Source organism: Lepidochelys olivacea, assembly GCF_965140295.1.
Source record: "Lepidochelys olivacea isolate rLepOli2 genome assembly, chromosome: 27".
Classification (NCBI taxonomy): domain Eukaryota; kingdom Metazoa; phylum Chordata; order Testudines; family Cheloniidae; genus Lepidochelys; species Lepidochelys olivacea.
Genome location: NC_140437.1, coordinates 16,353,023 through 16,378,599, shown reverse-complemented (window position 1 = coordinate 16,378,599; position 25,577 = coordinate 16,353,023). Strand labels below are relative to the sequence as shown.

The following is a 25,577-nucleotide window of genomic DNA, read 5'->3' as shown; positions in this document are numbered from 1 at the left end:
AGGAGGCTGGGACCTGGCCGGGCACTGGGAAGGGACGAACAAACCCGGCCTTTTCTGGCAACCTTGGCCTGCCTCACGGCCCACTGCACAGATAGGGAAACTGAGGCACTGAGCAGCATTGACGTGCCCCAGCTCACACGGTGAGTCAGTGCAGTGGGACAGCCAGAAATAAAACTCAGGAGTCCGGACTTCCAGCCTCACCTGCTTTAACACACCAGGCCCCTCCCAGAGCGAGGCTAGGACCCGGAGTCCCAACTGCAAGCTCCAACCATGTGACCACGCTGCCAACGCACGCTCTGTACAGAGCACAGCATGGCCCTGGCGAGCCCAGTGCCCAGGGTGCCCATCTAAGAAGCCTCCCTTCTCAACTCCACCCGTGCCATGTCCGGGAAAGCAGGACTCACACACCAGGGCCAGAGCCCGCCGCTTTGCCAAGCTCAGCGCCCAGGGAGAAGGCAGGGGCTGGCCCAGCTGGGGCACACGGAGTCAGCTTTCGCTCGGACCCAGGAGTCCGGGTCCGACACAGCAGGGTTTGGAATGGGGTGAGAGGTGCTTGTCACACTTCTCCTTTCTCCCTTCTCTCACTTCCTTGTAGGGGAAGTCGCTGCCGAGCAGCTGTGGGGGTGGGGGCTGCACCCCTGGAAGGTACCAGCACTGAGCTGGGGGGCACCAGGGCTCCCGGGGTCCAGACTGAGCACTCTTGCCCCCGCCCACCGCCCCACCCCATGGGACTCTGACTTGCAAAGGCCTTGGCGCTCCCAGGCATCACAAGATGACTCAGAAGAAAGGAACAGTGTCCCCACACCACGCAAAAGTCTGGGGCCTGACCCAGCTTCCCTCCCAACCCCGGCGAAAAGTGGGTGGCCACAGGGCAGAGCCCTGCCCCCCAGCACCAACTGCAGGTCATCGTTAAGCTCTCCACCCATCTACAGGAGCGCTCTCATGTCAAAGAACTTCCCCACCGCATGGGCACTGCTCCCCCCTCAGCCCAAATGCGACTACCTCTGGGGTGGACAAAGCAGCCAGGCAACAAGCACACAGCCAGGCTGCCCAGGGATCGTGCAGCCAGGCCTGAAATGCAGCCACCTCTGGGGTGGAGCACAGCAGCCAGATAACCGTCACTTAGCAACACCACACAGCAGCAGGACAGGAGGTGAAGAGGAAACCTTCCCGCCGTCAGAGCTGCAGATCCTCACACCAGCAACCAAGGGGCTGGGCACAATACAACCACTCACAAAGGACTGGCAGCCCTGGGCCTGATGGGCAAGGGGACAGGAAGGCTCAGGGGCAGCTTCAAGGCCATTGCTATGGCCAGCGGGGGGCCGGAGGGAGGGTGCAGAGGGGGTGGGCCATCCCCGCCACCCTGATCTGCCCCCCAGGAGGGGAGGCTGGCAGAGCAGCTGACACAGAGCCCAGCTTTGTTGCTGCATCTCCCGGGGCGACTAATCCCCGCACCTGTGGCTGGGCCGGAGGGTTTCCAGCTCCTGACCACAGGACACAGGCTGTTCCCAGCCCGGCGCTGCCCCCCACCCCCCCCAGCACATGCCCTGCCTGGCCCGGGCACAGAGCCCAGCTCCACAGCCGGAAGGGCCCTGCAGAGCCGCCCCACGTGGGATCAGACAGAGCCGGGAAACGAACGGGGAAACCCAGATCATCCGAGGAGAAATTAAAGAAAGGAAAAGCCCGCGGAGCATAGGGAACCGGGTGGGGCAGAGCAGGGAGAGATGGGAAGCCCCTCAACAGCACGCCCCAGCCCATCCCACCTGGTTAACCACCCCCCACAGCCCCTCCAGCCTGGTGACACCCGCCCCCAGTCCCTCCACCTCAGGCCCCATCCCCTGTGCTGCCTCAGCCCGTGGGCCCGTCTCCCCATCCCAGGTCAGACACGTCTGCTCCCCCGCCCCGACCTCCTGTCTCTGCCACGGCCCCTGGGGAAAGCCCCCACCCCCAGCCTGCAGCAGCTGAAAACGTGGCCTGGGGCGCCGGGAAGGGCCCCTCCATGCAGCCCAGGGGAAACGCAGCAGGGAGAACCAGTGACCTCGCGCACAAAGCATCCCCGCCCTCGGGCCAAGGGTTCAAGGCCGGCTGGGGCCTGAGCGAGACGAGCTTGATGGGCCTCAGCCCAGACGCTCCCAGGCGCGGCACCAGACAGACCCTGGCTGGAACCCCTGGAGCAGGGGGCAGGTCCCATCCAGGGAGGGGGCTAGCAGGGTGGGATGGGAGAGCCCTGCCATGGACCCAGCACCGGCCAGGCCTGGCTCAGCATCGCCCCGTCCCAAAGGTGGGACCCCTGAGGGGTGCCAGGCCCCTGCAGCAGGGGCTGCTCTCTGCAGACCCCGGCGCTCCCTGGCTGCTCTGCCCCAGTCCCAGCCCGGAGCCGAGGTCCCAGCAAACGAGCCCTGAGCGGGCCTGGCCTGGCGCTGGGGGTGTCTGTCGCTGTGCGGGAGATGACGCAACCCAGCCGAGCGGTTGTGAAATGCCAGGTGCTGACCCGGGTGCAGGGGCTTCTGCTGGGGACGGGGCGGGCCCAGGCTCTCTGTAAGCAGGGCCTGGCACCTGGCGCGGGGGGCTGGGGCTGGCCCGTGGCTCCGTGGGGTGATACAGAGAGTCCCCCGCAGCCTGGCATGACAGACCAGCCAGCCCCCACCCTGTGCGGCACACGCTGCCCTCCGCCGGGGAGCCGGGCCGGTGACGGAGGGGCTGGCGATGGGGGCCGTGGGCCCTACTCCCTGCAGGAGCGGTCACTTGCCACCCCGCCACTAGGAGCTCAGTGCCGCCTGCCCAAGAGGGACCCCCCCTCCCCCATCCGTGAGCCCCGTGGGCCCTCGGCAGGCCCCAATCCCAAGGGGAGCTCAGACCCCCCCCCCGGCTCCATTGCCCCCGGTGCTCAGAGGGGGGAGGAGCCCCACACCCAGCAGCCGGGGCGCGCCGGGGAACATTCCGCTCCCAGGGAGAGCCGGGCCCACAGTGTTTCCACAGCGCCCGCCTCGGGGCACCAGGCCCACTGCCCCACCCCTGCCCTCTAGCCATCTGGCTCCCGGAGGCGAGTCGGCATCTCGCCCTGGGGCGTGCGTGTCCCAGAGCAGGGACGGGGCATGCCGCCCACCCCCCACATCCTGCCCCATAGGGGGTGGGGTCATAATCCATACCCTATTGGGTTCCAGACGCCAGCATGGGGCCAGGCACGGAGAGGGATTCCCTGAGGGGAACAGGGCTGAGACCCCCACCACGCTCATCACACACGTGGGCCCCTGCGCAGCAACCAGGTCCCCACGGCCCTGGGGGCAGAAGGCCCCAGAACACATTCCCACCAGCACCGCGTTGCCCTTTAAAGCCAAGCACCGGTCCCAGGGCCACCACCAGCCGCGGGGTTACTGGTGCAGCCATTGCACGGCCCGGGACAGAACCCCGTCCCCAAAGGGCTGGGGCGTGAGGGGCGACTCCATGAGTGGGCGGCCGGCAGCAGCAGGTATTTATCCTAGATGCAAACCAGCCACTAGAGGGAGACCTGACGCACACCCCCCCTCCCCAGCCCAGCACCCCCCTTCCCTCCCCCACCCCGGCGCCCCACCAGGGGCAGACGCCAACCGCACATGGCAACTGGGGGAAGGTAACAGAAAGTGACTCACAGTTGTAGGTGACACCAGGGTGGGGGGGCAGGGCGAGGCTGCTTCACGCCCCTCCTCTTCCTCCACTTGGATCCCTCCTGCAAGGAAGGTGCAACAGCAAGGTCAGGCGACAGAGCAGGGCTGTGAGGGGAGCCATTCCCACGAGCCGGGCGCCGTGGTGAGGTTCAGGGGCCAGTCTGGCCCCCCCGAGCACCCGCCCAAGGGACAGGGCTGACTCACATCCTTGTCCCCATCCGGCTAAAGCCAGGCAGTGCCCAGTTAATCAATCCCACCCCCTGGGCATGCTGGGTATCCCCATGGTACAGAGGGGGAAACTGAGGCACAGAGCAGGGAAGCAGCTGGCACAGCCAGCCGGTGGCAGGGCTGGGACTAGAACCCAGGTGCCCTGCGCCCACTGTGGGGGTGAGGAGCCGCTGTGGGTGGGATGGGGAGGCAGGGGCCTAAAGCTGGTATGCTCAGCTCCATGCCCCCCCACGCTGGGCACAGAACACCTGGGCTCCAACCCCCACACTCTGCTGAGGCTCCCTCTTCACCCCCGGGCCCCAGCTCTGCAGGCTCCAGCTCAAAACCAGCCTCTTAACCCGTCGCCTACTGCTGGGCAGAGCCAGCTGTCCTCCCCAGAGCTCCGATGGGCTCATCTCTTAGCTCCCCCCGACAGGGGAAGAGCTGGGAGTCCAATGGCCAGCTAACCGCCCTGCAGAGCCCCGCTGGGCTCTGGGGCATTGCTGGGGGGCAGGGGGAGACGAGGAAGAGGTGGCTGCCAGGCAACAGGATGCCATCAGTGAGTGCAATGGCAACCGGTGCCCGTGGGGCTTGGCCTCTCTCGCCTCCTTTGCTCTTCCTCCCGCCCTGCCAGCTGTGACGGTAGCTTTGGGCAATGTGCCCATCATGTGCCGGGAGCCCCCCCTGACGGGCACCTGCTCCTTGCCCCCCTGCCTGCAAGCTGGCGCCTGCCCGCCCCCCACCAGCGCAAGGTGTGGAAAAGCCCTCGCATGCTTCAGGCATCTCCCGCCCTGCCCTGGCACGGCACCCGGTCCAAGGGGGGCCCCAGCATGCCCCGCTGCAGACAAACCTATCTGGGGGGTGCCCGGCTCTGGGCAGGGGGCCAGGCCGGCCATGGTGCCCAGCTCACCAGCGGCCTCTGCTGAAAGCTGCAGCCTCGATGCAAGGACAGCCGGGAAAGTAGGTCAAGTTTGTCTTGGCCAAGGGAGAGAGTCCGTGTGCAGATTTATAACATGGCAACCACCACCCGGCCGGGCACTGGGGAGAGCCAGCCCGGGGGGCAGGGAGCTGGGCCCCATTTCTGAGCTTTAGCATCCCCCCTCCTCTGGAAGCACCAGCCCAAGGTGGAGCATCAGCGGGGGATGGACCTGGCGAGACAAAGGCAGAGAGCTCCCCCATGCTGCCGGGAGAGGCACTCGCCCCCCCAAATCAGAGCTAGCCCCAGTGTGATACTGTACTAGGGGGTCCTAGGCCACAGGGAGGAGGGCAGGGGGTGACGGGCTGCAGGGAGGGGGGCAGGGGCTCGGCAGGGGGCGCCAGGCTGCTGGGAGAGGGGAGGTGGGGCAGGGGGTACAGAGCTGCAGGGAGGGGACCAGGGGGGTGCTCTCCCCTCTGGCTCAGAGCTCACCCCGCTGCACGGGGCTCTCTCGGCTGGGATCCCCACAGCAGTCCCCACTGACAGATCTCGTGGGCCGTCCCCCGAGAGGCAGGGCGTGAACCCTGGTGTCCGGGCCCATTTCCAGCTCGGGAGATTCCCAGCTGCCTCCCTCAACCCCACCCTGCCATCCCACCTCCCGGGCTACCCCCTTGGCGTTGGCATGGCGACGGGCGCCCCACCCCAGAGCAGGCTGCATGGCGGCAGCAGGGGAAGCCGAGCTCTCTGAAGTGGCACGGAGCCCGGGGGCAGGGGCTGCATTGGGGGTGTAGAGATCCTGTCACCCCCACCCCCCCGCCTGCCCTTCCCAGGCTCCATCGCTCCCCTGCCCCTGCTGTCACCCCTGCCCCAGAGGGGTCGCTGGGCACCTTCAGGGCAGAGCCAAGCCACAGGTGGGCAATGGCAAACGCCCTTATGGGACAGGGGTCACACAGAGGGTGACGAAGAGAACCCAGGCGTCCTGATGCCCAGGTCGGTATTTTAACCCTAAGTCTGACTCCTGGGTAAAGCAAAGCCTGGCTCATGCCTCGGCCGGTGCCCGCGCGGGTTCAGACCCCGCCATGAGACCCAGCAGCAAAACTCGGGGCGCAAGCAGGTATGGGGGGGTGTCCATGCCCAGCTAGAAATGCCCTCCCCATCCAATACCCTGGGCTGCCACGTGGACCCCCCTCCGTGGGCACGGGAGATGCCAACACGTCAATCCCAATCTGAGCCCTCAGCCCTGCCCCCGCATCCAAAGCCGCCAGCCCCTGGTGCCCCTGGGGTCCCCTGCCAGCAGCATCGCGGGAGCCTGCTGAGCTACCCGCTCCCTGGAGAGCAGGAGACGCTGCTCTGGCCCAGGGGAAAGGGGTGTGGGCCGCTGGGTGAATCACCCAGACCAGCTCCCAGGCGGGCAGGAACAGGGCAGGTCGGGGCTGCGGGGCATCGGCAGGGCTGTCTGGGAGCCAGGACTCCTGGGTTCTGCAAGGGCATAGGTTTTCCCTGCTTCCCAGGGCCTGGGGCCTTCCCCAAACCACATCCCGTCTGCCGTAACCATTGTGCTAGATTTTCTCTTCCACCACCCGCCTTGCAACCCTGCCAAATCGCCCCTGATCCTGGGGAATCCCCGCAGGGCTCCCTTCTGCTCCCCGCCACCTCTCTCTCAGCAGGGTCTCCGCTGGCATGGCACTCAGGGCCCCCAGTGCAACACCTCCAACTGGGGGTTATTTGGGCGTTCTCCGCACTGCCCAGGAGGAGCCCCTGGGGCCGGCGCCCCCGCCCCCCCCCCCAGCAGCCCGCAGCTCCCAGCATTGCTCAATCAGGCTGAGTCAGTCACTGGCACGTCCCAGCCCAGACAGACACTGAGCAGAACAGCCCGTGCCAGAGGGCCCCTGTTAACCCTTCCCCAGCCTGGCCCGGGCCGATCCCTCCCCCTACCTGCTCTGCCTCCCCCCATGCACTCCCCACGCCCACGTCTCAGCTCTCCTGTTGTCGGGGGGGGCACAGCCTGGGCCCGCTCCTCACTCCTCTCCCTGTCGCCAGCACCAACCCGGACTCGCCCAGGGCCTCATCCAACGCGTGGGGCTGGGTGCCCGCTGAGCCCGCGGGCAGGGAGCTGCCCGGCTCCTGGCACGTGATGGGCGTGAGGGGCAGACAGCAGGAGCGTGGGCAGGGCCAGCGTGGAAGAGGCTCCGAGGGCGGGTGCCCGTGAGCAGGGACGCACACGTGCAAGGCAGACGGTGCCAATTCGCTCTCCCTGTCCCCGTGTTTACACAGACGCGGCGCTTGGCAGCTCTGCACACCACAACCATGTAGCGTGGGGGGGGGGGCCGGGAGCCAGGGCTCAGGGGTTCTCCCCCTGGCTCTGCCCTTCCATGAATCCTTGGGGTCAAGGGCTGCCCCTCTGTGCCAGCGAAGGTGTGCTCTGGGCGTCCGGTATTTGGGGCACACAGTCCCCCCCAGGCGGGGGGGGGGCACACAGGGTCCTGGACAGCACCCCCTGTAGCTCCCTCCCACCCAGGCCGCAGGCTGGATCCACCCTCTCGGGGCAGCCAGCCGGGGCCGCTCCCTGCTCCAGGCCGGCTCTTGGCTGTGCCCCCCCCGGGCAGCGCCCACACGCTACAGCGTAAATACAGCCCGGGCGAGGGGCTGCGCCGAAGGGTTCGTTCCATCGGGGATCAGCCGCGCAAACACTTCCAAGTATAGGCACTGGCAGGAAGCCAAGGACACAGGATCTGCGGCCTTCACGGGCCGGCTCCAGCCCTCGTGCTGCGAGTCTCCCGCTACCCCCTCGCTGAGACCCCCAGCCGCACAGGGACCCCCCCACCCCGAGCTCCTGTGCCCCGCAGGAGGGGATGGGGCAGGGCTGGCAGCCACCGGCTCCGTATCGCCCCAAGTTGCAACACCCCAATCCCCAGCCCATCACCCCACCCTCTGCGAGTCAGCTGCAGGGCTGCCAATGGAACCCCGGAGTCCTGGCTCCCAGGCCTGTGCTCAGACCACTGGCGCCAGCCCCTGTCTCTCTCTGGGGTCCTACCTGGGGAGCATTCCCTGCCCCACACTGTGCAGGCCACTGCTGCTCCCCAGAGGTGGCTGCATTTTGGCAGCGCTGCAATTCCCACGGCTCAGGTACTGGAACGACCCGGGGGCCGGTAGGAACAACGCAGGGTCTGGGATCCCCAGGGGTATGCAGAGAAACCCCCACATCCAAACCCGAATGGGACCAGCCCTCCTCAGCTGGGATCACGGCTTTACAGGTGGGGACTGTAACTCTTACAGCCCCCTGGGCTGCCCCTGCCCCCAACATGCAGGCGGGGAAACCGAGGCACAGAGCAGGAATGTTCCGCCAGCGCTAGAAAGCTTAGTGTGTGCTGACATGATCTCTCCAGCCCAGGCGGGTCTCTCCTGTCTAAGGCGCGTTCTAGCCATGTCCCTGACACGCTCCCACGGGAGGCAGCCCGGCCTCGCCGCACGGGCCCAAGTCAGGTCTGGGAACGGCCTGAGATTTGCAGCCATTCACAGCACCAGCCGCAGCCTCTGGAGTCGCTGCTCAGCGCCTGGGCCCAGCCCCCCAACACTCGGTGAGAGCCCTGCATGCCTCCAGGGGCCCATAAGCAGGGGCCACTTCTGACATTTCAAAGACGGCTGCCAAGGCTGGGTCAGAGCCGGGGCCGGAAGCCAGGAGACCCCAGCTCCAGCCAGGGCTCGGTGGGCAGAACCCAGCACCGAGGGCGTGAACAGAACGAACGTGGGGGAGAAAACTCAGCAGCATTTCTCACCACGCCTCCCCCCACACCAGCCAGACACCCAGCTCCCACCCCCAGACATCCAGCTCCCACCCCCCCGAGCACCGGCCAGACACCCAGCTCCTGCCCCCAGGCACCCAGCTCCCGCCCCACTCCCACACCGGCCAGACATCCAGCTCGACACCCAGCTCTTCCTCCCCCTACCCTGCACCATCCAGACACCCAGCTCTGCCCCCCTCATGGCCAGACACACAGTTCCTCCCCCATTCCTGCACCCCACCTCTCCTCACACCACCCTCCCCACGCTGCCCACAGCCCCCCTGGTGCTGGGGCGGAGGGGTGTCGCACCACGTGGATTCGGTGAGATCCAGTGATGCTAACAGGGAGCATGGAAAGTCCAGCCCAAAGAACAAGCCCCCTTGCCCGCTCTCAGTCCCAGCTGACTCTCCGTATGACCCTGGGCATACCTGCCCTTCCTCTGCCTCAGTTTCCCCACCTGGGCGTGCCACCGACAAAGGGCCATGGACTGGCACCCAGCCATGCGGAGCCATGCAGCCGGCCGGGCCCCACCCTCGGGCCATGACCTGGGCAGGGGCACAGGTGTGAAAGGCTCCGTCATGCTCTCAATGAGGTGGCTTAGGGCGAAAGCCGGCGCTGAGCCCGGATAAGCTGCGCTAACAATGACGGCTAATTAACGGCCTCGGAAGAACCCGCTGCAGCCCAGCAGCCGGGGGAGGAGCTCGGGTGGGCTGCCCCATTAGTGCAGCTCAGCTTGGGGCTCCTCCCGCCCTGCCCCTGCCCCCCTCATCCACCCAAGCTGCTTCTGCCCCAGCAGGTCAATCCCCTCCCCACGCAGTTCTCTGCCAGTCGGGGTTCACCCCCACGGCCGGCGCCCTGCCCGGGTGCTGCTTGTCCCCCCGGCCCGTCTCCCAGCACGCTGGGCGCCCTGCCCCCCAGCCTACACCCCCCCCATATACCCACCTCCTAACACAGGGTCCCAAATGCACCTCCCCCATCCAAGGATCCTGACACAGCCCCCAACTCTCCCTCCCCCCATTCCCCCCCCGGCGACACTCCCTCCCCAGCACCCGGGCTCAGGGGACCAGACAGGCCACTAATACACTCGGGGGGAGGGGACTGCCTCAGATGCCCATTCCCCTGGCTGGTACCCCAAGGGGAGCCCCAGCTCTGCCCGGGAGCCTCTGCCAGCCCTGCACCCGCAGGGCCACGGGCATTGCCACACGCGTGTGAGGAATCTGGGGCCGAACCGAGAGCCCCCCAGCCCAGACGAGGGCTCCCCAGGCGCTTGGACAGCCCAGGGCAGCCTTGGACCCGGGGAGGGGGGGCTCTGGCGGGAAGCAGAGAGGGCGTCACGCCTGGCGTGGCCAGCCGAGGGGGCAATCGCCCACAGACACCAGGGGCTGCCCCACGGCGATGGCTTTGCCACTGCCTGAAGGACAACCGGTCCCTCCGCACCAGGCTCCCGCCGCAGGGTGACTCAGCCAGACACCCGGCCAGGCCTGGACGGACCCAGCCAGCCGGTGGGCACCAAGCCCGCTCCTGCCTTGCCCAGGGGAAGGGGGGCCCCCCAACCGGTCACCTGTGGAGAGCGGGACTTGAACCTCAGCCTAGAGCATAAATGAAATAAACTGGCCGAGTCTCAGCCCAGTGACCCCCCCACCCTCCCGTGCCCACCCTGCAAACGCCACGGCATGGCAGTCGGCTCAGTCAGGGGCTGCGGGTCAGGACTGAGGGGCCCTGGCAGAGCTGGGGGGGAGCCCAGGGCTGGGCTGACAGGAGGCTGCGGGTCGGGATTGAGGGGCCCTGGCAGAGCTGGGGGGGGGGGAGCCCAGGGCTGGGCTGACAGGAGGCTGCGGGTCGGGATTGAGGGGCCCTGGCAGAGCTGGGGGGCGAGCCCAGGGCTGTGCTGACAGGAGGCTGCGGGTTGGGATTGAGGGGACCTGGCAGACCTGGGGTGGGAGCCCAGGGCTGGGCTGACAGGAGGCTGCGGGTCGGGATTGAGGGGCCCTGGCAGAGCTGGGGAAAATGGGGGGAAAATCACAAAACCAAAGCAGCAATGTTTCTCTTGCACCCAGAGCTGTTGGGGACACCCCCCTTTCCCCGCCGCACATACCCCAGGGTGGGGGGGACCGGGGCAAGAGCCAGCCCCAGAGGTGCCTGTCCCGGCCGCCCTCCCTGGTTTCCCGGGCACGTATCCGAAAACATTTCATTAGCTGAAGTGCCCCCCAGCGGGCGCCTGCCCAGAGGGGGAAGGGAGCGCTCTGCAGCGGCAGCAGACCTCCAGCACCTGTCACCAGCCCAACCAGCACCCTACAAACCCGCCGGGGCCAGTGAGCAGCGCCGGGGCCTGGTCGTTAGTTTTCCACCGGCGCCCACAGGGCACGCGCCACTGGCAGCCCGGGGAAACGACTGTAACAGCTTCCGAGCCGCACTCCCTGCCCCACAGGGGCCCCCTTTCCTGTGCTTGGGCAGGAACCTGCATCTGCACCCGCCCCACATCTGTGCAACGGCACGTTCACACCCAGCAGCCAAGTGGGCCCGTGCGGATTCCTGCCACCGACGGGAAACCGGCTCTGCAGGGACCGGGGGGAGGCTTATGCCAGTGACCGACACGCCCCCCGCCAAGCGGAGCTCCAGTTTTGTGGCCCAGTCAGTGCTGGGTGTCTCTGCCAGCTAGTGCCCACTGTGGGGCAGGATTTCTGCTGCCCACACCTGCCCCGCGAGGAAGGGGCTGAAACCCGACAAACTCATTTCCCACGAGGGCCCCATAGCACTGACATCCAGCTAGTCCCCAATCACTTAACCCAGAGCCTCCTCCCAGCTCCCTGCCCTGGCCCAGCCCAGCAGGGATTTTACTGCTGAGCTGGGCAAAACGAGGCGGGTTTTATGGGGCTGAAAAACAACTGGTGGGCAAAGTCCAGGGCCGAGCGGGACCCCGGCTAGGCCGGTGGCTGCAGCGGGGAAGTGGATTTGGGGATGTCGCACAGCCACAGAGCATTGCAGGACCCAGCAAGAGAAAACCCCAAACCTCAGCCAGGGAGGGGGACCCAGGGGCTGGGGGCAGGAGCTAGTTACCGAGGGGGATGTTGCCCTAGACACTGAGTGGGTGGATGTTTCTGCCTGCAAGAAACTCGGAGGGCTGTGAAGCAGGACTGAGGGGCACCAGCAGAGCCGCCCACACATGCCTGGGAGCCTGGCACAGGGAACGGGCTGGCACAGCTGTCCTGCCACAGATGTGGCCAGGTGCCAGGCGTGCAGACAGCTCCCAGCGCGGGCTGCACACAGGCTCAGCCAGCCCCGCTGGGAGGCAGGACGCAAGGCCTGGAGCAGCCGGGGCAAACGGACCTCAGGGTGACGGGGAAAGGGGTGCTACGCGGTGGGGCGGGACAGAGACAGGAAATGGGGCATTTGAGGTGGTGCAGGGCGCTGGGTCAGGTGGGACCAAGCGGGTCTGGGGGGGGGGGGGGGATTTGATCCCTGCACCTCCCTAGGGCAGTGCTAGGGGCCTGATGCCTGGGCGAGGGGACAAGGAGACTCCCTCTGCTGGTGTCCCGAGGCACCCAGCTTAGAGGCACTAACTTGGCCTGTGGGTGGGGGGCTAGTCTCGGGGGGATTCCCATTGGCTGGCATCTCGCTACCAGCACCGTGGAGCAGGATATCTGAGAATGAGGTTGAAGTGCGTGGCACCAATTGGGTACAGCCAGGCCAACGTTCCCAGGCCTGGCTTGGAGCCCCGCCGGTGGGTCAGGCCCTCCAAGGGGCACAGAACAGTGTCGGGGGCTACGTGAGAGTTCATCCCTGCTTAGGGCGGATTTAAGCGGGGGGATGCCCGTGCCAAGGCCTGGCAGGTGCTCGCAGCTCGTGGGACCTTTGCAAGCTGATTAACCAACATCATCAACAGTTGGTGGGGAGGGGCCGGGCAAGCGGCAGAATCGGGGAGGGCGGGCATGGGCGTGTCACTGAGCGTGTGTACATGGAGGGGTGTGAATGAGTGTTTGTGTGGGTGCAGATGCATTCGTGTACATGTGTGAGTGGATTAAAAGGCACAGATAGGTACACGCACCGGCATGTGCATCAGAATGCATGGCCATTTGCACACGTGTGTGAGGCTACATGTGTGGGAGTGTCTGTGAGCAGGTCTGTGTCCAAGTGCCATCTACCCATCCAGGGGTGCACACCTGAATTTAACTGTGCACACCAGGGATCTCGTGGGCTCTCTCTCCAGCTGGGCGTGCACACACCGTCTCTGGCTGGGTGTGCGTATCCCATAAGTGTGCATACCAGCATGCGTGTGTGCATGCCCCGTCCCTGGCTGGGCGTGCACGCCGGCGTGTGTGCATGGCCTCTGCCAGGGTAGGCATGTCCCTGGAGGTGTGCACACCGATGGGTGGCTGGGGACAGCCGGAACATGACTAAATGCAGCTGGAATCCCAAGCATTCGGTGGCAGCAGCTGGGCTGTTTGGAGTGGCTCAGGTTTGGAAGGAGGATGCCATGCGGATGACATAAGAGAGACCTGGGACCCAGCCTACCCCCATGGCAGGGAGAAGACGCCCGCAGCCGCCCCCACACGGGGGCCGGGGTGCCAATGGTGCTGAGGCTCTGACTGCGCCGGGGTGAGGAGTTTAAGCCAGAGCACGCGGCCTCGGCCTCTGCTCCATGGGAGGTGACGATCTCAGTGCTACAAACTCCCTCCCCGCACAAAGACAGGCCGGGATCTACCTGGCAACAGAACAAACAATTGTGAAATCAACCGGCTGCCAGCACGCTCCCGTGTAAAGAACCCACAGACCGCCAGCCTACACCTCCCTGCTGCCGCCCCGCCAGGGCTGACCTACATTGGGAGGGCAGGGGTCAGCTCCAGGCTGGAGGGCCGGGGAGGGTTGTGCTGGGGGAGATCGACCTCTTGAGAATCAGTATCAGGTGTAAAAGTGTTTGTGCAGCTTCAAAAAAAAATTAAAAGCAAAAGATGACTCTAAAAACGTGCCAACAGGGCCCATGGTAGCAAATGAATGCAACATTTGGGCCTGTTTATGTACTGGGTGACATAAATACACAGTATTAAAATCACACACACACGTGCGCACCTCTTCCCCCCCACAGCACAGAGATCTCCCACTTCCTTACAGCTTGTGAGATTCTGCCTGACAAGCCAATCTCCCACACCCTGAAAAACAGGAAAATTAACTTTTCTAGAAAACTTTTTTTTTTCTGTCCTGGGACTTTGATTTCAAGAGTTATAAACAGCTCATTGTTGGGCGTGTGGCGTCAAAGGGAACTGCGCTGAGCAGCTTGGCAGAGCCAGCATAAGAAGGTGTTGGGGGTTTTAAATCCAATCACTGATCATTAGAAGATTTAGCATTTTATGCTTTGCATGTCGCCTTTTGTTTTCCAAAGGATCCCCAGGCTGAGCAGCGTGCCGCCAAGATGCGGCCATTTCTGGGATGAGAGACAGCAAACCGCATACAGGACTCGCTGGGATGACGCCTCTGGCTAAAAGCACAGGACTTCTGGGTTCTATTCGCAGCTTTGAGAGGGGAGTGGGGTCCAGTGGTCAGAGGAGGGGAACTGGGAGACAGGACTCCTGGGCGCTAGTCCCAGCTCCGCCCCGGCTTGCTGTGTCACCATCCGCACTCTGCGCCTCAGTTTCCCCACCTCCCATGGTTGCTGCAAAGTTTCACAAACCTCAGAGGGGAAGCGCGGGAGGCCTTTACTGAGAGGAGGGGAAGCTCTGACCAAGGGGGCCAGAGCAAACACCAGCTTTACGAGAAACACCACAGGATGCTGAACGCCCCCAAGGATGGTCTGACCCACGACTGGGGGAAAGTGCGAAAACCCCTCCTGTTTCACAACTACAGCCAGAGAGAGATGTGGAGCCCCCTCTTGCACCATCGCTGTGAAACCACCATCCCCTGGCCGGATGGCCAAGCTCCCCCTGGGGGCAGGGCGCAGGGCTCAACGCCCGGGGCCGTCCCCAGGAGACGGAAACCTGCATCCTGGGCTGGAGAGAGCTGGGGCCAAAACCATGTGGTAGCCTACGTCAGCGCCCAGGGAGCGAGTCCAGCTAACGCCCCAGCGACATGGCCACCCTGTGACCCAGCATATGGGCCAGGAGAGGGACCGCGGCAGAGAAAGGAGGGGTCAGCGCCCTCCGGGGACACAACTGATGGGGCACTGGGGGGCGGGAGGCAAAGCTGGGCCAGTCGCCAATGTTCCCTGACACCTGGCGAGGAGGGCAGGCAGGAGGTGCCGACCCCAGGGCCTGGACGGGTTAGGGGACGGGCAGAATTGCTTCTGCTCCAGAGACTAGCCAGACTTTTGGCAAAGAAACCCATGCGGCTTGCGAGCAGACAGCTCCCCAGGGAGCCCGGCGCGGTCAAGATCTCACTGGATTCCAAGACACTTGATTGGCTGGGGACGCACGAGTCGGAACCCTGGGGGAACCAATCAGCATCTGGGATTCTCCAGGGAATCCCCCGCCCGCAAACTCCTGCCCCACCCAACACAGGGCACAGCAGCCGGTGTCACCCCCCAGCCCCATGGGCAAGCCCTGGCCCTCCTGGCTCTTGGAGCCCAAGGAGTCCCCCTCCCCCCTGCAGCTGGAGAGGAGGGGCCGGCACCGGAAGGTTAAACCAAATGCCATCCTGGCCGCTGCTGGGGTTGCAGGGGAGAGCCCTGGGGGGAGGCATGCCAGCAGACGGGGTCCCAGAACAGGAGCTGCCGGGGGGCTCTTCTGAGCAGGAAGGCAGCCTCGCGGCCCCAAATTGGGAGTTCCTGCCAGCTGCTTCCGACTGTGGTTCACCCGGGGAATCCCCGGCTCCCACTGGCCCATCACCCGCCTCGGGCACAACCCTCCCCCAGCCGGCGGGGCGGGCAGGGGGCTCGCGGCACACGGGGGTCACCGCTCACTCAGCCCAGTGCCCTGGCTCGGGGCCTAGCGGCTGCGTCGCCACACCAGCGCTCTCTGCTCTGAGCCCGCCACTCCCGTCACACGAGCTACCAGCCTCCCCCAGCCCCAGCAGCCAACGTGTAACGAGCATCCTGGGGCTCAGCTCTCCCTGCCCCCATCACAGTCAGTCCTCTGCCCTGGGAGCATGAAGGGCTGACGGAGCCGGGGAGACTGAACAGCCCCCACCCCACTCCACTCCACAGGGCCCCCCCACCAGGGCCGGGAGCAGGGTTTGCCCAGACGCTGCCCAGCTGGTGCCTCTGGGCTCCTGCAGATTCCCAGATATGCGACCCTAATGCCTGCGCCCTGCCCCCATTCACCAGCTGCGCAAGGACCCGGGTGCAGCAAAGTGCCCATGGGCCAGATCACCAGCATCTGCTTCCATGCCCCATGTCACGGGGTGGGGAGACTTGAAAATGACTCTCAGCCGCCAGCAGCAGTAAATGTCTCGTCCCATGCATGAGACCGGGCAGCAGGATGCCTGGGTCCTATTCTGGCTCGATGAGCAAGTGGGAAGTAGGAGTTCAGTGGTTAGGTCAGGGTACCAGCACTCAGGACTCCTGGGTCCCATATCTAGCGTTGTCAGAGCAGGGGGGCGAGTGGTTAGAGCAGGTGGACTGGGGTGGGAGTCAGGACGCCTGGGTTCCATCCCAGTTCTACCACCACCTTGCTGAGGGACCTTGGGCAGGTCACAGCAATTGCTATCCTATGTCTTCGCATAGCGCCCATCACTGTGGCGTCTGACCTCTCCGTGCCTTGGTTTCCCCATCTATAAAACAGGGCTGGTGACCCTGTCCTGCACCCGCAGAGCACGCCGAGGTGCCTGGATGAAGGCTGTTGTCACTGGCCTGGTCCCTGGGCCCATCCAAGTGGTGTCCGGGCAGCCCCCGTAGGATGCCCTGAAGGATGTGTCTGCACTGCAGCCGGGGCAGACAGACGCTGCGGCTCAGTCCCCGGGTCGGGTGGGCTGGGGAGCAGCAGCGCTGGTGTCTCCCCTGCGGCAGCGAGGCTGGGGCAGCCAGTTCGGGTGCGTGCTCCGGGGCTGAAAAGAGCAGCGTGGACGTTTGGGCCGGAGAGCGCCCCCGGGCTGGGTCTCGGAGCCCGGGCTCCAGCCCGAACGGGGTCGCCAGCCCTGCAGCCCGTGAGCCTGAGTCAGCAGTGCCGAGCTGAGCCCGGTTCCAGGAGGTCGATCCCCCACTGCGCCGAGCCGGGAGCCGCCCCAGAGCCGTTCCCCCCCCCCGGCCTACGCTTCAGCTGAGGTTTGTTCCACCGCTCAAACGCTCCCCGCCCCACCCCGGGGAGCCGAGCACACCGGCTAACGCAGCTCTGCACCCCGGCCAGCCAGCCTGAAGCCAGTTCCCCTACAGGGGCTGGGCTGCGCTCTGGCAACCTCGCCCACCCAGCCGGCTGCAGGGCCCTGGCAGGAAGTCGCACGGCGCAGGCGGAGCCAGGAGGCGTCTGCCGATGTGCCAGTTGCACGCTGCTCTGTGGCCACAGCCTTGCGAAGGGGGAGGGCGGCTGAGTCAACAGGTTCTTGGCCCTGGTCCGCCCCGGTGCAAGGCGCTGTCTTCATCACAAGGCTCTGCCCTTCCTTCCAGAGTGCCGGGAACAGCTGCTACCCAGGCTCCCGACGCCCCCCAGGAGGGGCTGGCCGGCCAGCACCCGCCCCGCGTGGAGACACCAGGGCACGGAGCAGGGCAGAGTCTCAACCGAGGCTGGCTCCTGGCCCCCGCTGGGCTAGGAAACGCTCCCCAGAGCGGGGAATAGAACCCAGGAGTCCTGACCCCTCAACCCCCACCCCAACCACGACACTCCTGAACCCAGGGGTCCAGACGACTCCTTCGCTGCTCCAGCCACTAGCCAGGGCTCCCTCCCCTTCCACCCTTGCTCCACCAGCCTCCTGGAGACCCCAGCCCACGGCCCAGCTGGGGGGAGGGGAGGGCACAAAGCCATGGGAGAGCTGGGCTGGCCCCGCTTCCCCACCAGGTCCCCAGTTCTGAATTCCAGGCGTCCTTGCAGCCAGAGCCCAGCCAGGCCAAGGAACTTCCCAGCGTCGGGGCCAAGGGCCTGTCCCGGCTCTGCCTCCCAGGCCGCTGGGGCTGCTGTTGGATCACACTGTCAGCGCTTCCCAGGAGGGTGGCGACCCACATTCCAAGCGCTCCTCCCAGCTGCCTGTGTCTAGTGCAGACATGGGGGTGGAAGGGCCCTCCCTCCCCTTGCACGGGAGCACTCAGAGGTGCAGTCCCCGGGGCCCAGAGCGGAGAGGGGAGAGCAGCTGATGTCCCCAGCTCTCCCGCCAGAGCGTGAGCCCTAAGCTGAGGCTGTCCCCTGACCCCCCCCAACCCAAGGTGCCAGAGGGGGTTCCCAGGTGTGGGGGGGTGCTCCTACATTCTTCATCCCCCCCAGCGAGGCCCCCTCCTCTGCCGCTTCCCGGGTACTGGGCAGAGAGGTTGGGGCTGCGTGTGTGGAGCCGGGGAAATCAAACCCGGCCCTGCCTATCTTAGCTCTTCCTTGCCTGCTCCACTGCGGTGGGCACACCATGGGCACGCACATGCCTGCTCATCCATGCGTGTGTGCAGGGAGGAACACACATGCCTCTCTCCACGAACCCCTGTGCGCTCCTACTCCACACGCGGGGATGCACATGCAGGTCTGTGTCCGTGCACACGCTCCTGAGCCAGAATGCACCGGTGCGCACAGGGGCACGGATTCACCCTTGCACACGCAGGGGGGGCGTGGATTTGTGTCCGAGTCCACGGTGGGATGCAGACATATACATGGATCCACGTGTGCACGAATCCATGTCCGCCGCGGCACGCATGCACATCGTTTGTCTACTGCAGGGACTTTTGCCAAGAATGGGGCGGGGGGGGGGACCATTAAAGAAACCTCCAGCTCTCAGCGAGTTCCTCACCCTGAGAAACACCCTGGGGCCCAGGAGAAAAATTAAAAAACCTCAAGGAGCTGGGGAGAGGGGAGGTGCGGGGGGGGGTGTCCTGCAAACTGGTTCCACAAGGTGCTGGCACAGGCGTGTGCCTGCCCTCAATTCCACAGCAGGGAAGGAAATGAAATCCCTGAAGCCCCCTCCCTCCCCCAGCTCTCCCCTAGCCCAGGATGCCTTGGGACAGGCTGCGGGGGGGGCCTGTGCTCAGGCAGGGGCACACAACAGCCGCCCCCCACCCCTCCCATGCATCACGCCCAGGCAGGGACCCACCCTCAACCCACGTGCAATATCCCGGGAACTGTTTTAGAGAGCTCAGATCTCCCCATTCGCATCCAGTTCCTACCATCTGCCTCGCCCCTGTGCGGGCAATCCGAGGCCATGGGGCGGGAGAGGGGGGAGGAAGCGAGCGCAGGCCATGGAGAGGGCAGCTCTGAGGGCTGGCGCAGCCAAAGTGGGCGCAGCCAAAGGTCATGCCGGGCGAGCCGGAAAAGCCGGCACAGGGTTTGCCCCACAGCCATCACTGTTGCGAGGCCCCTGCTCACAAGCCCCACAGGCCGAGGGCTCCCTTGGCGGCTCCGCTCGGCCCAGGGAGCAGACAGGGTGGCAGGGCCCTGGAGCAGGACGGGGGTCAGGAACGTTTGATGCAGTGTGGCCACAAGCCAAGCAGAGACGGTGCCCGCCAGGAAGCAGAGAGCTCAGCTGCATGTGCACCCCTCCTAGGTAACATCAACGTGCTCATGCAAACCCCAGCTTGCACATGCGCACCAGGGCGCCTACCCCAGGGGGGCAGCTTGATTTCTCGGTGCCTCTGTTCCCCACCCGTACAGTGGGGAAAACCCCGGCTTTCTCCCACCCCATGAATTCTGCGGGGATAGGCCTGTCTGGGCAGCGCCCGGCACGACGGGGCCCCGACCTCGGCCACCGAGCGTCTGGGCGGCGCCCGGCACGACGGGGCCCCGACCTCGGCCACCGAGCGTCTGGGCGGCGCCCGGCACGACGGGGCCCCGACCTCGGCCACCGAGCGTCTGGGCGGCGCCCGGCACGACGGGGCCCCGACCTCGGCCACCGAGCGTCTGGGGCCCCGATCTCGGTCACTGTGTGTCTGGGCGGTGCCCGGCACGACGGGGCCCCGATCTCGGTTACTGTGTGTCTGGGCGGTGCCCGGCACGACGGGGCCCCGACCTCGGTCACTGTGTGTCTGGGCGGCGCCCGGCACGACGGGGCCCCGATCTCGGTCACTGTGTGTCTGGGCGGCGCCCGGCACGACGGGGCCCCGATCTCGGTCACTGTGTGTCTGGGGCCCCGATCTCGGTTACTGTGTGTCTGGGCGGTGCCCGGCACGACGGGGCCCCGATCTCGGTTACTGTGTGTCTGGCCGGCGCCCGGCACAATGGGGCCCCGACCTCGGTCACTGTGTGTCTGGGGCCCCGATCTCGGTCACTGTGTGTCTGGGCGGTGCCCGGCACGACGGGGCCCCAACCTCGGTCACTGTGTGTCTGGGCAGCGCCCGGCATGACGGGGCCCCGATCTCGGTTACTGCGTCTGGCCGGCGTCCGGCACGACGGGGCCCCGACCTCGGTCACCGAGTGTCTGGGCAGCGCCCGGCACGACGGGGCCCCGACCTCGGTCACTGTGTGTCTGGGCAGCGCCCGGCACGACGGGGCCCCGACCTCGGTCACTGTGTGTCTGGGCAGCGCCCGGCATGACGGGGCCCCGACCTCGGTCACTGTGTGTCTGGGGCCCCGATCTCGGTTACTGTGTGTCTGGGCGGCGCCCGGCACGACGGGGCCCCGATCTCGGTTACTGTGTGTCTGGCCGGCGCCCGGCACAATGGGGCCCCGACCTCGGTCACTGTGTGTCTGGGGCCCCGATCTCGGTCACTGTGTGTCTGGGCGGTGCCCGGCACGACGGGGCCCCAACCTCGGTCACTGTGTGTCTGGGCAGCGCCCGGCATGACGGGGCCCCGATCTCGGTTACTGCGTCTGGCCGGCGCCCGGCACGACGGGGCCCCGACCTCGGTCACCGAGTGTCTGGGCAGCGCCCGGCACGACGGGGCCCCGACCTCGGTCACTGTGTGTCTGGGCAGCGCCCGGCATGACGGGGCCCCGATCTCGGTTACTGCGTCTGGGCAGCGCCCGGCACGACGGGGCCCCGACCTCGGTCACCGAGTGTCTGGGCAGTGCCCGGCATGACGGGGCCCCGATCTCGGTTACTGTGTCTGGGCAGTGCCCGGCACGACGGGGCCCCGACCTCGGTCACTGTGTGTCTGGGCAGCGCCCGGCACGACGGGGCCCCGACCTCGGTCACTGTGTGTCTGGGCAGCGCCCGGCACGACGGGGCCCCGACCTCGGTCACTGTGTGTCTGGGCAGCGCCCGGCACGACGGGGCCCCGACCTCGGTCACTGTGTGTCTGGGCAGCGCCCGGCACGACGGGGCCCCGACCTCGGTCACTGTGTGTCTGGGCAGCGCCCGGCACGACGGGGCCCCGACCTCGGTCACTGTGTGTCTGGGCAGCGCCCGGCACGACGGGGCCCCGACCTCGGTTACTGTGTGTCTGGGCAGTGCCCGGCATGACGGGGCCCCGACCTCGGTCACTGTGTGTCTGGGCAGCGCCCGGCATGACGGGGCCCCGATCTCGGTTACTGTGTCTGGGCAGTGCCCGGCACGACGGGGCCCTGACCTAGGTCACTGTGTGTCTGGGCAGCGCCCGGCACAACGGGGCCCCGATCTCGGTTACTGCGTCTGGCCGGCGCCCGGCACGACGGGGCCCTGCTCGCTGTTGGGGTCTTTTGGCACTAACAGGTTATAAACTACTATGATGACTTCTCCAACTGCAGCTACCCGTCATCTTCTACCAATAACCGCAGAACAAGCCAGACCCCCCCAGTCTCCACAAAGCCCCCACCCCTTCGCCAGAGGTGGCCTCCAGCTGACAGGACAGTCAGCTGGGTTTCCTGATAGCTTTAGCAGAGCCATTAATTGTGTATGTGGCAATGGACAATGACAAGGGGAAGGCAGAGAAAGCTGAGGAGGGACCCGGGGATGGTGGGGGAGGGACTGCAAGGCGGAGACAGCTGCATACAGGGTGCTTTGCCTAGCCACTCCAGATAAGAGCATCAGACCTGGCCCTCGGTGGGCTCACAGGTGACTCTGACCCCCGGCCTGACCTCCCACGCTGCCCCTGCTAGCCCCTTCCAGGGTCACCTGGCACGGTCTGCTGGAGATCCTGAGCAAGTCACCCCAGACTTGAGGGAGGACAGACGGGGTGCCATACCCGGCCCTGCCCAGTACGTTCTCCTTCCACTCTCCAGAGCGGGCCCATTCACACTCCTAAGGGACATCCCGGGGTCACAGGTCACCTGCCCCCCCCAAGCCCAAACCAGCTCCCGCAACCACAAAATCGCTGCAAAAAATTAAATGCATTCCTGACGCCGCTCGCCAAGTTTGGAGAGGGGGTGGGGCCAGGCTGAGCAGAGCGCCCTCCGCAGGCTCCCCGGGAGCGGAACGCGTGAAGCCAGGCCAGCTTGGGCGCAGGCAGACCTTGGCTGAAGTCTGACGGGGTCCCTGTTTTCTGGGGGGCGACGGGGTGATGTTCAATCCAGCAGGCCAGGGCCAGGGGCTGGCTGGGGGCACGCTACAGAGGGCCTGACCTTGCGTGTGTCCCCACAGCACTCAGCCCCACGCTGGATTGGGCCCCCACCTCACCCCCACCTCCGGAGCGTGCTGGCCACGGCTGTCACTCTCCTTTCCGCAGACTTGGCCGCTGACACCGCGACTGACTGTCGCTGCTACGCCCGTGCCGCCCGTCTGGAGCCTCCCTGGGCTGGGGAGCGGAACCCCACTGCACGGGTCCAGCGGTATGCCCCACTCCCCCACGGATCCCCGGCCACAAGTGGGGGGTGGCGGGGGGGGGAAGGGGAACACTGCTCGCTCCTACCCCTCCCTGCCACCGAAGAGGAGTTGTTCAATCCGTCTGGCTCTGCCGGAAAAGGGCCGTGCCAGCATAACGGAAACCCACGCAGCCCCCCTAGGACCCCCCTGACTTGTGATCAGCCAGCCACATGCCAAATGGCCCTGGTTTTTAAGAAAATATTTACCCATATTTTCCTCCCCGCTCTGCCTCCCCCTCCCCAACTCACCCCCCCTTTGCTCCAGCAGCCCCCCAACATCCTCCCCCCTGCAACAGTCGCTCGCTCGCACACAGGTCCTGGCACCCCACCCCACCCCCTTTAAAAGCAAAAATACCGTTGCCGGGCAGTAGAAAGCTGGGGATATTCAAAGTCAGAAACACAGAGAGAGAGAGGGTGTCCGTCCCCCCCAAACTGGATTAACCCCCACCCCAATAGCTCCTGTCCTGCAAACAACTCCTTCCTGGGCCCAGCTGGTCAGCAGAGTCAGCGTTGCCATCATTCCAGGGGAGATTAGAGGCACTTTGCCTGCTGCATCTCTGTGTGGCTGGGGGACCCAGCCCCAGGGCCCGGGGTCCCGAGTGCCAGGCCCAGACTGGCACGGTGCGGGGCAAGCTATGCCCACAGTAAACAAACCGAGCTTTTAAAGGGCTGGCGCTGTCTGGCAGTGCGTGTGTCTGTCTGTCTTGCCCCTCCAGCTAGGCCAGGGCTCTCCATTAGCTGGAGAGGAAAATATAGGTTAATGCCAGCCTGGGGAGTGGGCGGGGGGGGGGGGGAGAGCGGATTAAAGCTGGGTGTCAGGAAGGAACCTGGGATCCGGGCTTTGGGGTAGGGTGGGGTTGGGGGGGTTGGGGGGGGCGGTGAATTAGTAGGAAACACAACACGGTGCAAAATACAAAACCCAAGCATGTGTGTGCGGGGGGGGGGAGGGGGGGATAATTGCCCCCTCCCCAGCCCGGGCCATGGCACTGACAGGGCCCGGGGCAGCAGGGAAGGGGGGCAACAGAGAACCCAGGAAACCGGGCAGCACCTGGGGGGGAGGCAGAAGGGGCACGCTGGGCGGGTAGCCCCCCCCCCGGAGCAGGGGAGAGGAGCCCCGCTGTCCAGCTGGGAAAGGCAGGAGGGGGGTGGGGGGGCTCAGCCCTGTGACTCTGCAGTTTAATCCCTCCAGTGCACGGACCCCCGCCCCCATGCACAGACACCCCCGTGCAATGCAATGCAATGCAATGCACGCGGGCCCCCCCCAATGCACGGGCCCCCCACGCACGGCCCCTAGATCCTGCCCCGCAGCGCACCCCGGTGCCTTACCTCGGCGGGGCTGCTCCTCGCCTGCCCCCCGGCTCTCCGCCCCGCTCTCCCGGCAGGAAGCGGCGGCTCGGCTCGGCTCGGCTCGGCCCGGCTGCGGGGGCCCCGGCGGCCCCGGGCCGGTGGCTGCGCGCGCGGGGCCGGGTCTGTAAATCCGGGGCTGGGAGCGCGGCTCTGGCTGCGTGTCCCCGGGAGCGGGCTGCGGAGCGCGGCGCGGCCAGGCTCCGCCCCGCCCCGCCGGCTCCTGCCGCGGCCCCAGCCCCCTTCGCCGGCGAAAGGCCGCTCCCTGCCGGCCGCCCGGCTCGCTGCGCCCGGCCCCGGGCCCCCCCGGCCCGGCCCCGCCCCGCCCCCGCGTTCCCTGCCCCCCATTCCCCGGGCCCCCACCCCATTGCCTGCACCCCATCCCCTCCTCCCCGGGCCCCGCCCCTGCGCCCCCCCTCCGTGCCCCCCATTCCCCGGGCCCCCACCCCATTGCCTGCACCCCATCCCCTCCTCCCCGGGCCCCGCCCCTGCGCCCCCCCTCCGTGCCCCCCATTCCCGGGGCCCCCACCCCATTGCCTGCACCCCATCCCCTCCTCCCCGGGCCCCGCCCCTGCGCCCCCCCTCCGTGCCCCCCATTCCCCGGGCCCCCACCCCATTGCCTGCACCCCATCCCCTGCTCCCCGGGCCCAGCCCCTGCGCCCCCCCCTCCGTGCCCCGCATTCCCTGCCCCCCGTCGCCTGCGCCCCCCCCGTGCCCCACGTTCCCCTGCCCCCCATTCCCTGTGCCCCCACCCCATTGCCTGCGCCCCCCTCCGTGCCCCGCCCCTGCGCCCCCCTCCATGCCCCGCGTTCCCCTGCCCCCCATTCCCCGTGCCCCCACCCCATTGCCTGCACCCCATCCCCTCCTCCCCGGGCCCAGCCCCTGCGCCCCCCCTCCGTGCCCCGTGTTCCCCTGCCCCCTATTGCCTGTGCCCCCCGGCCCCTCCTCCCCAGGCCAGCCCCTGCGCCCCCCTCTGTGCCCCCCATTCCCCTGCCCCCCATTGCCTGTACCCCCCCAGCCCCTCCTCCCCGGGCCAGCCCCTGTGCCCCCCCTCTGTGCCCCCCATTCCCCTGCCCCCCTTTGCCTGCGCCCCCCGGCCCCGCCCCTGCGCCCCCCTCCGTGCCCCGCGTTCCCCTGCCCCCCATTCCCTGTGCCCCCACCCCATTGCCTGCACCCCATCCCCTCCTCGCCCCGCCCCGCCCCCGCGTTCCCCTGCCCCCCATCGCCTGCGCCCCCCCTCCGTGCCCCGCATTCCCCTGCCCCCCATTGCCTGCGCCCCCGGCCCCGCCCCTGCGCCCCCACTCCGTGCCCTGCATTCCCCTGCCCCCCATTCCCTGTGCCCCCACCCCATTGCCTTTACCCCATCCCCTCCTCCCCGGGCCCAGCCCCTGCGCCCCCCCCTCCGTGCCCCCCATTACTCTGCCCCCCATTCCCTGTGACCCCACCCCATTGCCTGCACCCCATCCCCTCCTCCCCGGGCCCAGCCCCTGCACCCCTCCTCCGTGCCCCCCATTCCTCTGCCCCCCTTTACCTACGCCCCCCGGCCCCTCCTCCCCAGGCCAGCCCCTGCGCCCCCCCTCCATGCCCCCCATTCCCCTGCCCCCCATTCCCTGTGCCCCCACCCCATTGCCTGCACCCCATCCCCTCCTCCTCGGGCCCAGTGCCTGTGCCCCCCCTCCGTGCCCCCCATTCCTCTGCCCCCCTTTGCCTGCGCCCCCCTGGCCCCTCCTCCCCGGGCCAGCCCCTGCGCCCCCCCTCCGTGCCCCCCATTCCCCTGCCCCCCATTGCCTGTGCCCCCTGGCCCCTCCTCCCCGGGCCAGCCGCTGCACCCCCCTCTGCCCACCATTCCCCTGCCCCCCTTTCCCTGCGCCCCCACCCCATTGCCTGCACCCCCAACCCCCCCCTCCATGCCCTGCATTCC

At 67.0% G+C, this 25,577-nt stretch overlaps 1 protein-coding gene across 2 annotated transcripts in view; it reads right to left on the bottom strand.

The window, feature by feature from the left end:
- THRA (thyroid hormone receptor alpha) overlaps positions 1-23,790 on the bottom strand; it is a gene marked incomplete at its 5' end in the record, with an annotated part of 38,792 nt that extends 15,002 nt beyond the window's left edge. The window contains 2 exons of one of the 2 annotated variants that reach the window (XM_084615655.1): positions 3,630-3,706; positions 23,639-23,790. The remainder of the gene's footprint in view (positions 1-3,629; positions 3,707-23,638) is intronic. The other variant, XM_084615656.1, reaches the window with a different exon arrangement.
- Between the last annotated feature and the right edge of the window lie 1,787 nt (positions 23,791-25,577).